We start from the raw sequence: 13823 nt of genomic DNA on the forward strand, positions 1-13823 counted from the left end.
TTTGTCTAGGCTAGAGACATGCAGCTTACAAGGAGCTAAACTTCTTATGCTCTTTTCTAATCATTACTTTAATTTATAGATGAGATAGGTTGTACCGTTGCCAGGGCGATATCACAACTACCAAAAAGGAAAGAATAAACAAATTTAAAACATACCAAATGTTGAGAAGAAAGGCAGATATTAAACAGAATCCTTAGCTTTACGTTTACTGATTTAGTTTCTTAGGCACCCCTTCATTATAGTAGAAAAATGCCCTACCAAAACGTTTAAGTATTAAAGTCCTCTGTAGATTTATTCAGAGTCCCTAGTAAGTTTATAAATGTAATATAATATAAATGTAATATATTGCACTGTGCTTGGTACTATGGCAGATGCAAAGAAATTAACTACAACAAAATTTCTATTAAAACAAGATTAATACATTTAGAAAGAAGCAGAGAAAATCTATGCAGAGACATAGAAAAGAATAAATTTCAGATACTGGTAAAACCTACACAGAAAAGATTAGATATCAACATGGTAGAAAACTATTCTACATAGGTAAAAATAATTAGCAGGCAAGAATTATAAATAAGTTAAAAGAAAAAGAGATGAAAAGACACCATTATTCTAACCCTGGACAAAATCGATAAATTTCCCACAATCCCGCAATATACCACAACCAACAAAAAGTAGCTGTGGACAAAGATATACAAACAAGAGCTAGATACAAACAATGTAATTTGAAAGTTAGGGAATGGGTGGGAGAATGAAACAGACAATAAATAACAGGGAGGAAACGATATTGTAATCAGGCAGCTTTGGGGAAAATTTAAACTACGAAAGTCAACGTGCTACATAACAAAGTTCTTATTTAGTTTTTTTGTTTGTTTGTTTTCTTTTAATAATGTTTCCTGGTCATTAGGCATTTCTGGTATAGGTTATAACATTTTTTTCTACTGAAACTTTAAGAAGAAAATCAATAGGAGAGGCTACATTATGTAGTGTTTAGAGCACAGATTCAAGATTTATTGAATTCAAATTCCAGCTCTCTCACTTACAACCTGTGTGAAGTTCAGAATGTTACTTAACTTCTCTAAGCCTCAGTTTCCTTGTCTGTAAAATGGGAACTAATATTAGGTCCTACCTGATAGAAGGATTTGTTATGAGGATTAAATGATGAATAATTAATCTTTAGAGAGCACTTTGACATGTATCTATAGTAAGTGCTATATGAATGTTTGCTAAATAAAATCTGTCCTCAATAGTTTTGAGGTTCATCTGATATAAGAAAAAGTTTGGCCCTATGATTTGAGAAGGTCTCCAGATGTATCTATGACAATGACACCAGGTAGAACTTAAAACAGTTTTCTATTTTTGAAGAAGCCTGGCTTTGACTTTCTGTCTCCTCCAATCCATCCCCACCCCATGGTTTCTAATTCTACTTCTATAATGCTAGTTAAAAGATAGTTATCTGGAAAACAGAATGCCTCTTGCTCAGAGCCCTTAAGTGTTCATTTCCTCCAATCTGCCATGAGAGGGGAAAAAGAACATCACCTTCCTTATTAGATAAATGACAGTAAGCATTATAATTGATGACAGGATGAAGTCTCAATAAGATTATATAAAATCAAGATGAGCTCCCACACAGAGGTGCTGGCGTGATACCTAAAGAATAATAGAGTAGAGCCTCCCAATAATTTATTAATGAAAAATGTAGACGGAGAGCAAGGTAAAGGCCTCATTCCTAATAACAATCTCTGGAACATGGTTAATAAGAAAAGTAAACTTGAAAAGTTAACCCAAGGAGGGAAATGTCACTGAGATGCATGACACTGGAAAGGTATGTTCTATTTTAATGATACTGCTGTGGTCGATGCACAATGATGCTTTCCTAATACAGATTACAAAACAGATATAGACATAATATACAGCAGTAACGGGAAACATCACCTCTCCCAGCATCGGGGAGAGGTTTCATTCTGGTAAAAGTAGCGCACCTGATAAATTGATACCATATTGACAATTTCATTTCTCAGAAAGTAGAGGAAATAACAAAGAGAACTGCTATTCAGGACTGTAATGACTGACAAGAAGGAAACTGTAGGTGATATAAGAATGACAAGAGCTTTAAAAGAAGGGATGGTGCTTGCCAGCTTGGACTTTGTAATAGCAAAAAAAGGAACCCTTGTGATTTTTAAAACAGTGTTAAAATATTTATCTTATTGAGTTTTCTGCATCTCCTCAAATGTTGCAGCTAAGATGAATGCCTCATTCTTCTCATCCCAGAGCCAGATCTGCCCCTAGTTGCCAGCAGCAACAAGAGGAACTGCCAGGAGGCATCTTTGATTTCCCCTATGGGAGGCATGGCTCTATAACAGGAAGTGAGTGTGGATGATTCTTCTGCCTGGGACACACATCTGCCCTGTCCTCACCTCTCTTCTTGATCTTTAGTTCTCAATTTAAATATCACTTCTTCGCTACTGGTTTAGGTATTCCTCTTTGTGCTCCCTTAGCATCCTATACTTAAACTGATCAAAATACTGATCACAGTGTTTTGCAATTTATTTGTTTACATCCTTGCCCAGACTACAATCTTAGGTGACACGGGTTCTAGAATATTCATCCCTGTATCACTCTAATACTTAACAGAGTACCTGGCACATATTAGGCCCTCAATAAATATCTGCTGAATGGATGGCATGGAAGCCATGTCATAGGGGAATAATTGAAATTAAAAGTGTTGCTTTTGGAAAAGAACAGACTCAGGGAAATATAAATAGCTGTCCTCATCTATCTGAATGGCTGTCATGAAGAAAAAGGCTGAGATTGCTGTTTCTCCAACTTTTGTCTACCCCCATCCCTCCTGGAGGGGATTCATTACATATCCATCACAAATGGCTCACAATGGCATTAACTATTCCTTAAATATGGGATTTTTTGGGGGGCGGGGGGAGCATAGTGATAGTAGTACATGTGGTGGAAAGGATCTCACACCTCTGAGAATACTGTCAGAATACTGGAGAAGCAGTACATGTGTTATTCTCTCTCAACCTGAGAATCATGGAACCAGTTTTTCTTATTGCCTATAACTTTGTAGGAAAGACCTAGACCAACTGTTAAGTATTATTCCAGGATATGTTTTGGCTCTACATAAGGAAGAAATTTTAACCTTTAGAGCTGTTCACAAACAGAATAAGTAGACATGTTGAAATGATGAATGCGCCATGATCACAAACCGTGCATCTCTTTCTCAGGGTGTTGCTAAGTAAACCTGGCAGAAAATGAAGTTTGACTGGGAATGTGGTGTTGAATAGTAAACGTCAAAAAGATATATCTATCTCCTAATGCCTGTCATCTTTGAATGTGACCTTGTTTGGGAAAAGGGTCTTTTCAGATATCATCAAGTTAAGGATCTCAGTCTGAGATGAGATCATCCTGGATTACCCAGGTGAGTCCTAAATCCAGTGATTTTATAAGAGACAGAAGGGGGGAAGCCAGGAGACAGAAAAAGAGGCTATGTGAAGATAGAGGCAGGAGGAATTTAGATAAGTAGACTTCTAAGACCTTCTAAATCTAAGAGTTTTTGTTTCTAGTCATTTCCGGCCTAGTGGAAAAAAAATAAGAGTTCATGTGGACAGCTACCACTTAGGAAAGTTTTCCTGTAATGTTTCCAGAAATTGTTTCCAGAAACTGATGCTTCTACTCTCCAGATGTATTCTGATATGAGCAAGTAGGCATACAGAAATTCACCAATAAATTAACTGGTGACGTTATAAAGTTGACAGTACCAGCCTATCGCTAACAAATGCATGAAGCTGTGTATAACATGTAGGGTGCCATTAGATGTGGACTCCATTCAAATGTCATGGTTACTTAGGGAATGGTAGCTAAGCCAAATTATGCAGGTAAGGATCAAAGTATGCTTTTCTTAGTGGCTACCATTTTCAGGTCTTCAGTGTCTAAACATGGTCACATGTAGGACACTAGCTTTCAAAAATGCTGTATGTTCCATTGTAGAAAAATGTCTCCACAGTCCCATTTCACTCTACCCTTAACTTGTTATTTATAAAATGGGCTTAAAAAATCTATGAGCACTTCATAAGCTTTTAAAGAAAATGGGAATACCAAAAGAGAACAATGTTCTAATTCCATACTTTTTTTGGCTGTTAATTAAAAAAGGAGGATAGCACAATTAAAGCAAAGGAATACATCTTGACTTGACTATATGGCACCAAATAGTGCTTTTTTTTCCATCTCTAAATTATTTTTATTTTTATATGACAAAATACTTTGAATAAAAAAAGAATTTTTTTTCCTTCCATTAAAACTTATTTGCTGATCACAAAACCATCTTCTTAAACAGCCTGGTGTGTGATGGAAGCGGGTTGCACACAAGTGGTGGATCCAAACCCAGATAGATACCTTTGCTCTCGAGCTCTTAACCATACTAAGTTATTCTTATATTGGTATTAATATGCTACCCTGAGCTTTTCTAATTTTATTCAGTCCAATATTTAATAAAAGTATGAGAATGTGTTGGACTACAAACATGAAAAACACACTGAGAAATATAAAGAGTAGAGTGATAAGTGAGGAAGAAAAGACATGTACATAAATAACTATAGCATAAGTAAAGAGTGGCAAGTGCTTTAAGAAAAGTAGAGACAAAATATAGGAATTTCAAGGAGGGTAGGACTACTTTTAGCTTGAAATCAAAGTACAGTGGAGGAATCAGGGAAAATTTTTAGATGTGCCTCTGATATTTCTGAGTCAGCTCAATCGAAGAGATGAGCAATGGAGTGATAATGATGATATAACACAGGGGTCCCTAACCCTTGGGCCGTGGTCTGATACCAGTCTGTGGCCTGTCAGGAACCAGGCTGCACAGCAGGAGGTGAGCGGCGGGTAAGCACGCGAAACTTCGTCTGTATTTGCAGCCACTGCCCAACGATAGCATCGCCACCTCAGCTCCACTTCAGATCACTAGGCATTAGATTCTCAAAGGAGCACTGGTCCCTGGTACCCAAAATATCAGGGACCGCTGACATAACATCAACTATTAATCAAGCATTGACGATGTGGTCAACATTTAAAAAGGATTCTTTTATTTAATTCTCACTAAAATTCAGTGGGTAGGTATTTATCCTCCTTTTAGAGATGCAGTAATCAGAGAGATATAAAGTCACTCAATTAATAAATGATGGCTCGTGGGTAGAGCACATGCCAAAATGTATACTATGGAGAATATGAAGGATGCTTCTCAAATGGCATCAAGCTATAGATCTAGTGGATAGAAAAAAGAATTTTAGTTGGTTCTAGGGTGAGGAGTAGAGAAAACAAAGGTAGTGAAGAAACAGGGTTGGGATAGAAATTTGTATCATGGAACTAGAATAGTTGGTTTATCTGTCATTTCCAGGGTTCTTAACTGACGGGGGGGGGGGTGATTTTGCCCCCGTGACATCTGAAAATGCCTATAGACAATTTTGGTTTTCACAACTGTTGAAGTTGGGGAGAAAGTGCTACTGGCATCTTGTTGGGAAGAGGCCTCTTAGAAGCTAAACATCTTGCAATGAACAGCATGACCCACAATAAAGAATTATCTAGCCTAAAATGCCAAGGTTAAAAACTCATGGGCTGTTCTATTTGGTCTACCTCATTACGGTAGAGCCAGGAAAGTTATACTTCAGAGAGTGAGTCAGAAAAAAGAAGATGAAAGGAGTAGGGGATGGGAATTCAGCAAAGAAAAGAAACTCTGTAGTTCCAAGCTGGATAATTAGAATGAGAAGCATTAAAAAGAAAAAAGAAAAAGAAAAAGAAAAAAAACCCTTCTTCTTTTACAGTTTCTGACATATGGAAAGTAAGAATAGAGCACAGGAAAGGAAAGTGAAATGAAAATTTTTCTCAGAATTAAAAAAGTGGAAACAGGGGAACCAAGACTACTTTTCCTATAGGAGGCTCAGTGTAAGGAACCCGCAGTCACACAGTTCCACTGAATAACCAATGACATGCAAGTGAATAGAAGGGTCTTTTAATACTAAGTAAATTTAGCAAATTATTAGTAAATTTAGCAAATTGTCGAGGTTAGTGAAAAAAAATAAAAAACAAAAAACCAAGAGATTAAGACAGACTGAGAATATTTGTTATGTAAATGTTATAAAACATTTAAAATTTGTTGTTTTATGACTAATGCAACAGTTATATAGTTTTAAAAATAAAAAAGTTTTGAAAAATGTAGTAAGCTACCTCTAAATTAAGTTTACCTTACTTGGCTCTTTAGACTGAAGTGACCAAGGTTTGTCTGATATCCTAAGAAGAATGAATTTAGGAAGGGGTAAGATTTTCTAAACAAAAAAGCAAAGAAAAACAATATTTGGCTCCTTAAAAGCTCAAAACTTCAATATAGCAAAGATCACAAACAACATTAAATGGCAAAATGGGAAAGTATTTGCAATAAATATAATAAAGGCCAACACATTTTATTTAATAAAGAATACATACAAAGAAAGGTTTAGTCATTGGACCAAGCCTGCTTGGCGTCCCTAGTCAACAATTACAGTACCTTGGAAAAAAAAAAGAAGCCAAAGAAAAATACCTTTAAATATTGTTGACAAATTACTATAACTTAAATCCCAAATACTGTTAATACTGAGTGATGAGATTATGTATACTTTTTTTCTCTGAAACTTTATTTGCCAGATTTTCTAAAAAACATGTATTTTTAAAAAGCTCTAAAAAGTATCAATAACATCAAGAATTGGTTTGTGTCACCTTATCTAAATAAATTTAAAGAATCAGGCATTATTTCTCAAGGGTTGGGAGTATGAGACACAAAATTAAACTGAGATTCTACCTCTATTCAGTTTTTTTTTTTTCAAGAAAATGCTAAAGCACTCAAATACCACAGCACCCTCTTTTGGTAGAAATGCATTGTTTTTCGAAGGGAGTCTGTTAGAATCTCTCTATTTTTAGAGGTAAGTCTTTAAAGGTTATGAAGCCTGGTCTCATTTTATAAAGAAAGAAATTGGGGTTCAAAAAGAAGGTCATAAGGAGGTAGCAGCAGAGCTGGGAATGGACCCCACATCAGATCGTAACCAGAGCTTATTTTTTCTGATCTTCCTATTCTTTAGTTAATAAATATTTTAAGGATTTCAAAACTACTACTCTTCCAGTCTTTATTAAGTATGAAGGCCTATACTCAAAAAGGCACTCTAGGCACCCAGCCATTTAAAGTATTATTTTAGAAAGACATGTCCATTCTTGCCTGTTGCTTGATACAAATCAGAACAAGAAATTTATAAAACCTCGCAACTTCTGCACCTGTCTATTAATAATACATCCTTCTTTTAAAAAGAAGCACTAGGAGATGAGAAGTATAATCATTCTGTTTAATTCTAGAAAACAAAATCTTGAAATGAGACTATTCTCAGTATCAGTTTGAGGCTTCTGAAAAAATCTGTTACCATATAATTGACCTAATGTTCTGGGATATTATTCTGAGGTAAGTCCTATAATTTCATTATTTTGGCTGGCTTATGAATGGCTATTCATCAAAAAAAGACATAGTACATAACTCTTTCCAAAAATATAAAATAATACAGGAACTGCCGTTTTAGCTTTTATCATTCTATTTCTAGATCTGAGCTGTACCCCTGCTTCCCTGATGGATAGTAATCTTTGAAAGAACACTTTGTTTTTTTTTATGTGAAGGATGACTGACAAAAAAACAAATGGACTCTTTGAAAAGTGATGAGTAAAGAATAATATGTGGCTTTTATCATCATCGGAATGAACAGCCCTTAAAGTATACTGAGCAGATGAACTGGGGATATGATACTCATTCTTGGTGATATTTATTGATATATCTGTAAATATAAAAATCATTCATTCCTTTGATAAATATTTACTGAGCAGCCATTATCTGCCAGCCATGGTTTTAGGTGCTGGGAAGGTAGCAGTGAATAAAAGAGGCAAGGTAGGTCTCTGCTTTCATGGAACTTATATTCTTGGGAGGTGGGAAACTGTTAGTAAACAGAAATAAATAAATGAACAAGGTGACTGCAAAGTGTGAAGACAATTAAATGGGTATCCCAGAACAACCTTAAAAATAATCTTTACAGTGTTATAGATCTACTAAAAAATGTTCATCATTTGCACTGTGACATCCAAGCCAATCCTGTACATATCATTGTCCATTAGGATACAATGTGATGTGGGCATCAAGCCTACATTGACTTGCTTTACTGAAGAAAACTGCAGCTGGTGAACAGGTTTTACTATTTTTTTTTATTTTTTATTATTTTTTAAATTTTTTATGCCTACAGCACCTGGTCTTCCTAGGTGGTCTCCCATCCAAGTACTAACCAGGCCCGACCCTGCTGAGCTTCTGAGATCAGACGGGATGAGGCTTGTTCAGGGTAGCATGGCCGTAGTCAGTTTTACTTTTTTTCTCCCTGAAACTCAGCAGACATATCTTAGTATTCCAGATATCCAAATTAATTTATTAATCCAATACTAATTTAGTTAACATTTCAGGTATTACTAGCTAATCATGTGTTCATTTTCAAGATAACTGATACTTATCAACATGAGACTCCTGAAAAATTCCGCCACTATTAGAATACTCGTTATTCTTGATGCTTCTGCTGCCTTTCCAGTCTAAGTCTTCTCCATGGCCTTCTCAAGACTCATAACTATAAGCTAAAAGTTAAAAATAAAACCACTCAGATGTATCGGAAATCAAAAATAGTTTATATGACTTTTGACTTTTCCTCATTCATTTTTCTGGATGAAAAACACCCACAGAAAATAGAGAATGAGATGAAGCATCTTCATGATCCAAAAGTAAAAAGACATTTTGTTAGAGGAGAAAGGAAGGACATAGATGTCTTTTGACAAATAATTAATAGAGACTCAATTTACACTTTACAAATAGGAACATTTTTCTAGTTATTCAACCAAAGTTATTTCTTTCAGTTAATAAAAACTTCATAACACCTAATTAATTTCTTTTTTTTCCATTTGTGAGTATGTGTGTGTGTACATGCGTGCATGCACGCAGTTCTGAGTTTTAATCAAGACCACAATAAGGATATAGAACAATATCACCATTAATTAATTTTTTATTTCTATAATTCTGTGCCGGTTAGTATTTTAATACTAGCATGTATTTATTTTTTATAATTGAGATGTAAAGATCTTATCTGTTTGAGAGAGAGAGCTCTAACAAAAATGGAAGAAGATAAACTGGTAGAGCATGAAACTACAGGGAAGGTGGCAGAAAAGTAATAAAAAATACACTCGATATTGCTATAGGGAATGTAATTCAAGTCTGAGTACTACAGATGCCAAGAAATCGAGAGAAATGATTAAAGACAAACACAAACAAAGAAACCTTAAGAAGTTTCTGACAAGGGAACCAAGAATAAAAATGACCTCAACATGGAAGGGTATAATTAGAGTTTGCTTTGATGAATATCATTACTTCTTTTGCATTCATTAGGAAATTTGACTAAGTCGGTATCTTCAGACATTGGAAATTTATGAGGAGGCATGTACTCCTGAAGTTTGAAGGTCTAGAACTGCATTGCCCAACATGGTAGCCACTAGCTACTAGTTACTATTGAGCATTGAAATATAACTAATTAGAACTGTGATGTACTGGATTTCTATAAAAATGACTATTTACACAGAATGTAAAATATTTAATAATTTAAAAAATGTTAATTATATGTTGAAATGATAACATTTTAGATGTTTTAAATTGGTAAAATTTAGTTATTTCACCTGTTTAACTTTTTTAAGGTGGCTACTAGAAGATTTAAAGTAAGATTATATTTCTATTGGACAGTGCTGTCTCAGAATGTCACTGGTCTACTCTGTGAAAATCAGTTCTTAGAGGCTGATAACACTGTAATAATAGGGCTAGTGATATGGGTTAAGCCCTGTGTGAGTCAGTCAGAAGTGGCTGTGCCTGCACACTTGAGTTCAGTCAGTTTGGGAAAGAATATAAACACTGATCAAAAGAGAATAAGTATAAATACAGATACCTTCAATCTACTTTGAAATGCGTAAAAAAACCCCACATGAATTAATGAAGAAAAAATAGAAAAACAGATGCCTAATAAAGCAAGTACTGTATAATAAAATGTTAATGGTGGAATCAAGGACATGTCTATTAGATGTTCACTGTAAAACTGTTTAAACTTTGCTGTATTTTTGAAATTTTTCACAATAAAATGTTGAAAAAAAAGGGAAATATGGAATAGTAGACTAAGAATTGAACTGGGGGTTAAGAGGCCTGGTACAGATATCCTCACTGTTCGAATGTCGTATACTTTGCATTTTCTTTGCTGGTGGAGAACAGAACGATGAACTATTAAAGTATTTGTAGTAATACAGAAGATACTTTTTTCCCAACTACTACAGTTCTTAATTTTTGTTGTATGATTTCTGCCTTCAGTAAGTAAGGCTTTTAATAAAGCAGAATTATAAGGTCTTTTATTTTATATTCAAGAACTTTCTCTTGAGAGTGAAAACTTAAAAGACCTAGGCAAAAACATTTCAGCATTTATCTTGTGTTGATATAAATGTATGCACATGCCAAAAAGGTTCTGATGTTCTTAGGTAAATGGCCTGCCAGTATATATTTGTCTAGCATATTAGGCTCTCACCCCTAAAGAAAAAAAAATAAATGAAACACAACTACCTTGAGAAGAGAAATTAAAAAACAGAGGCCTCCATGTGATATTAATAATAATCCTAGTATCATGAAATTTTAGGACTTAAAAATCAATATACTGAATGTATTAAGATCATGTGTTAGAATTTCAACACTGCTAAATGACAAACATGGCAAATGTATAATTTCGATAGAAGAGAAAACTTCTAATTAACCTTCTCAGTGAGCACTGGAACACAGATAAATAATTCATATATATTATTCACCTTAAACTGGAAATGGAATGAACCTTGATAAATAATCCAGTTGATTTCCACAGTCTTAGGAACATAAAGACCTAGAACTTCCACTTTAGAAAGGAGATGACTGAAGCCCACAGAAGCTCACTGTACTAATTCAGTTCATCCCATCAATAAACAGTGGTGGTGGTAGGAGAGGTGGTATGCAGTTCTCCTGTCTGATATATGATGATGTTGCTAGTCTTAGACTTATAATGGAGAAGAAGAGATTGGTTTCAGGTTAAGGGTGAACACTTATCACCCTGAATTACAAGTTTAAACGTGATGCTGGTTGGTGGAAATATAGTTTTATAAAACAGCTATGGGGCTGAGCAGTATAGACCTGGCTAGTACTTAAATCAGAGGTCTCAACCAGTAAACAGTGAGCCACTGATAGACTCCAAGGTTTCATGTTAGTGGCACTAACTTCTCTTACCTATAAACCTTGGCCCCTTTCTCACTGGGGAGAGAAGGAAGCATAACACCAACGTCCTCTACCCTCTCAGAGAATTCACTACCGACATTCCCTCAATCCTCTCTCATCTGATGACCTCAAGGTTTCAGGGATATGAAAAACACTCCCTATTAACCAGAAAGATTAGACTCAAAAAGTATACTGTCCATCATAAGCACCAGCGTCACAGCTGTGGGTGGTAGCTTCCAGAGCAGAAAACACAGACTGAAGAGAGTCACCAAACATTCAGGTCTAAAAATACACTTCGAGTCAAATATTCATTTAGCATTTTTTGTATAAGCCAGACACTGCTGGACATCGAGATTTCTAAAATGAAGAACAGTAGCTGCTATCAAGTGCAATTGTGTGACTGGTGCTATGACAGAGATGAGAGCAGGCTGCTCAGAGAGCACCAGGAGGGAGCCAACTGCTCAGACAGTAGAGGGCCTGGTGGGAAGGTCGGGGGAGGAAAGTATGGGGCAGGGGGTTAGGAAAGACTTCCTGGAGAGGATTCCCAAGCTGAGTCCTGAAGGGTAAGAAGAAATTAGCCACACTAAAGAAGCTGCGTGTACAAAGGTACAAAACTATGCTGATAATCGAGCTTGAACTGTATGGTAGACTGTGAATACTACCTATTTCAAGATCATGCCAATGAAAACAAATTAAAACATTAAATTAAATTAATTAAAACAAATGAACAAATACTGTTAATGGCTTTCTTTTCACTTCTGAGGCTGCATTTCTCTGTTAATAAAGCATATATACATATATAATTGGCAAATCTATAGAGAGAGAATATAATACAGTATCATGGAGCTAAGGCTTTGGCGTCAGAAAGCCTGGGTTTGAATGTGATTTCTGACAGTTACTAGCTGGAAATTTATCATGGGCAAATTTCTTGACTTCTCTAAACTTCAGTTTCTGCATCTGAAAAATGAAAATAATACTTTATAAGACTAATGTGAGGATTAAATGAGATAATGTATGTAAGGTACTCAGAACAGTTACTGGCACATGTGAAATTCTTAATAAATGTTAGCTAAAACTAAAAAGAACAAATGATTCTGGGGCCATTATGAATAAATTAACTGGAAATACCATAAACATTTACTATTTCTGAGCAACTAGATAGAAAGACTAACTTGAACTATAGGAAAATCTAAGAAATCTAAGAAATGTTACTTGCAGTTCCTGTGCAGAGTTACTGGTACAATTAACATAATGATCATATTCTGTCTTCTATCACAGACATTTATCTTTTTTCTTATTTCCCCTAAGAGATTATAAAATCATTTATGGTAGAGACTATGCTTTTTTCACCTTTCTACTTTTGCTATAGTCAGCACAAGGCCTTAAAATGAGGAGGCACTCAAAAAATATTTAAGGAATAAAATGATTAGAACATTCTGATCAACACAGCTGGGATCAGTGAAAACAGACTGAATGCATTTGGTATCTTTGGCCCACAGTAACAGCTCTCAAAAAGTCATAAAGTGACTAGAATGTGATTCGTTAAAGAAACTTAACAGTATTCTTAAAAGGTAACTTCGTGACTAGGGAGGCAGGTGTCTTGCCATATGCCTTCAATTTGAGCACACAAAATGAAACGTTAGATCTTGTGGTCTCATTGACCCATTTCTTTTTCAGCAGAAAAAATTATTTTCTTATTTCCTTCACAAATCTTCTCCCAACATTACTTCCCAGTAACACGACTTGTGCATGAGTATCATTTTTAACAAAGACTTCAAGTGAAAGAAAAAAATTTTTTTTTAATTTAAAAAAAAAATTAAAAAAGAGAAAGGTAAGTAAGCAGAATGTTACCTAAAACTATAAACTGTTTCTCTGCAGGAGGTTTTTTTGTGGTTGCCAGATTAAAGGAGATAACAGATACCATTTGTGAAATACAAAGCTTAAGATAACTACATAGGTATACATATTTAGGGGTCCAGAATTCAATGAACCAGTTCAATAAAAAATCTTAGGGTGTTCTTGCTTGATTTTCGAGGTGCACACACACACACACACACACACACACATATGTATATTTTGCCTCAACACAATGACAAAACGATTAATTCTATCAAAAGAACAGCCTTACACTGATATCTGAATGTTATTATTAGCAAGATCAAGCAAAACTGAATAAGATTTAAATCTATATTAATATACAATTTTTTTGCTCTTGTAGACTAATCTTAAAGTACAAAGTACATTTTACTATCTAAAATTACTTTTAATTTATTCTAAAAGGTACTAAAAAACCCCAATTAACTCTGAATATCTGTTGTGGCTTCTCATATAACAAGTGAATAGTAACTGATGACTTAGACTATTCAGAAGATAGCTGTGCTTTAAGGCAATATTTCCCCAAGTGTATTTTTATTTTATTTTATTTATTTTTTATTTTTTAGGCAAAGCAACCCTTGGTTGA

General features: G+C 34.9%; 1 protein-coding gene and 1 pseudogene across 6 annotated transcripts in view; both read right to left on the bottom strand.

The window, feature by feature from the left end:
* The window catches only part of KIAA0391 (KIAA0391 ortholog), a 118268-nt gene that overhangs the window by 43108 nt on the left and 61337 nt on the right, over positions 1-13823 (bottom strand). The gene's annotated exons all lie outside the window — the stretch shown is intronic.
* Positions 8295-8413, bottom strand: LOC111731113 (annotated as a pseudogene).

Source organism: Pteropus vampyrus, unplaced genomic scaffold (assembly GCF_000151845.1).
Source record: "Pteropus vampyrus isolate Shadow unplaced genomic scaffold, Pvam_2.0 Scaffold10, whole genome shotgun sequence".
In the NCBI taxonomy this organism is placed as follows: domain Eukaryota; kingdom Metazoa; phylum Chordata; class Mammalia; order Chiroptera; family Pteropodidae; genus Pteropus; species Pteropus vampyrus.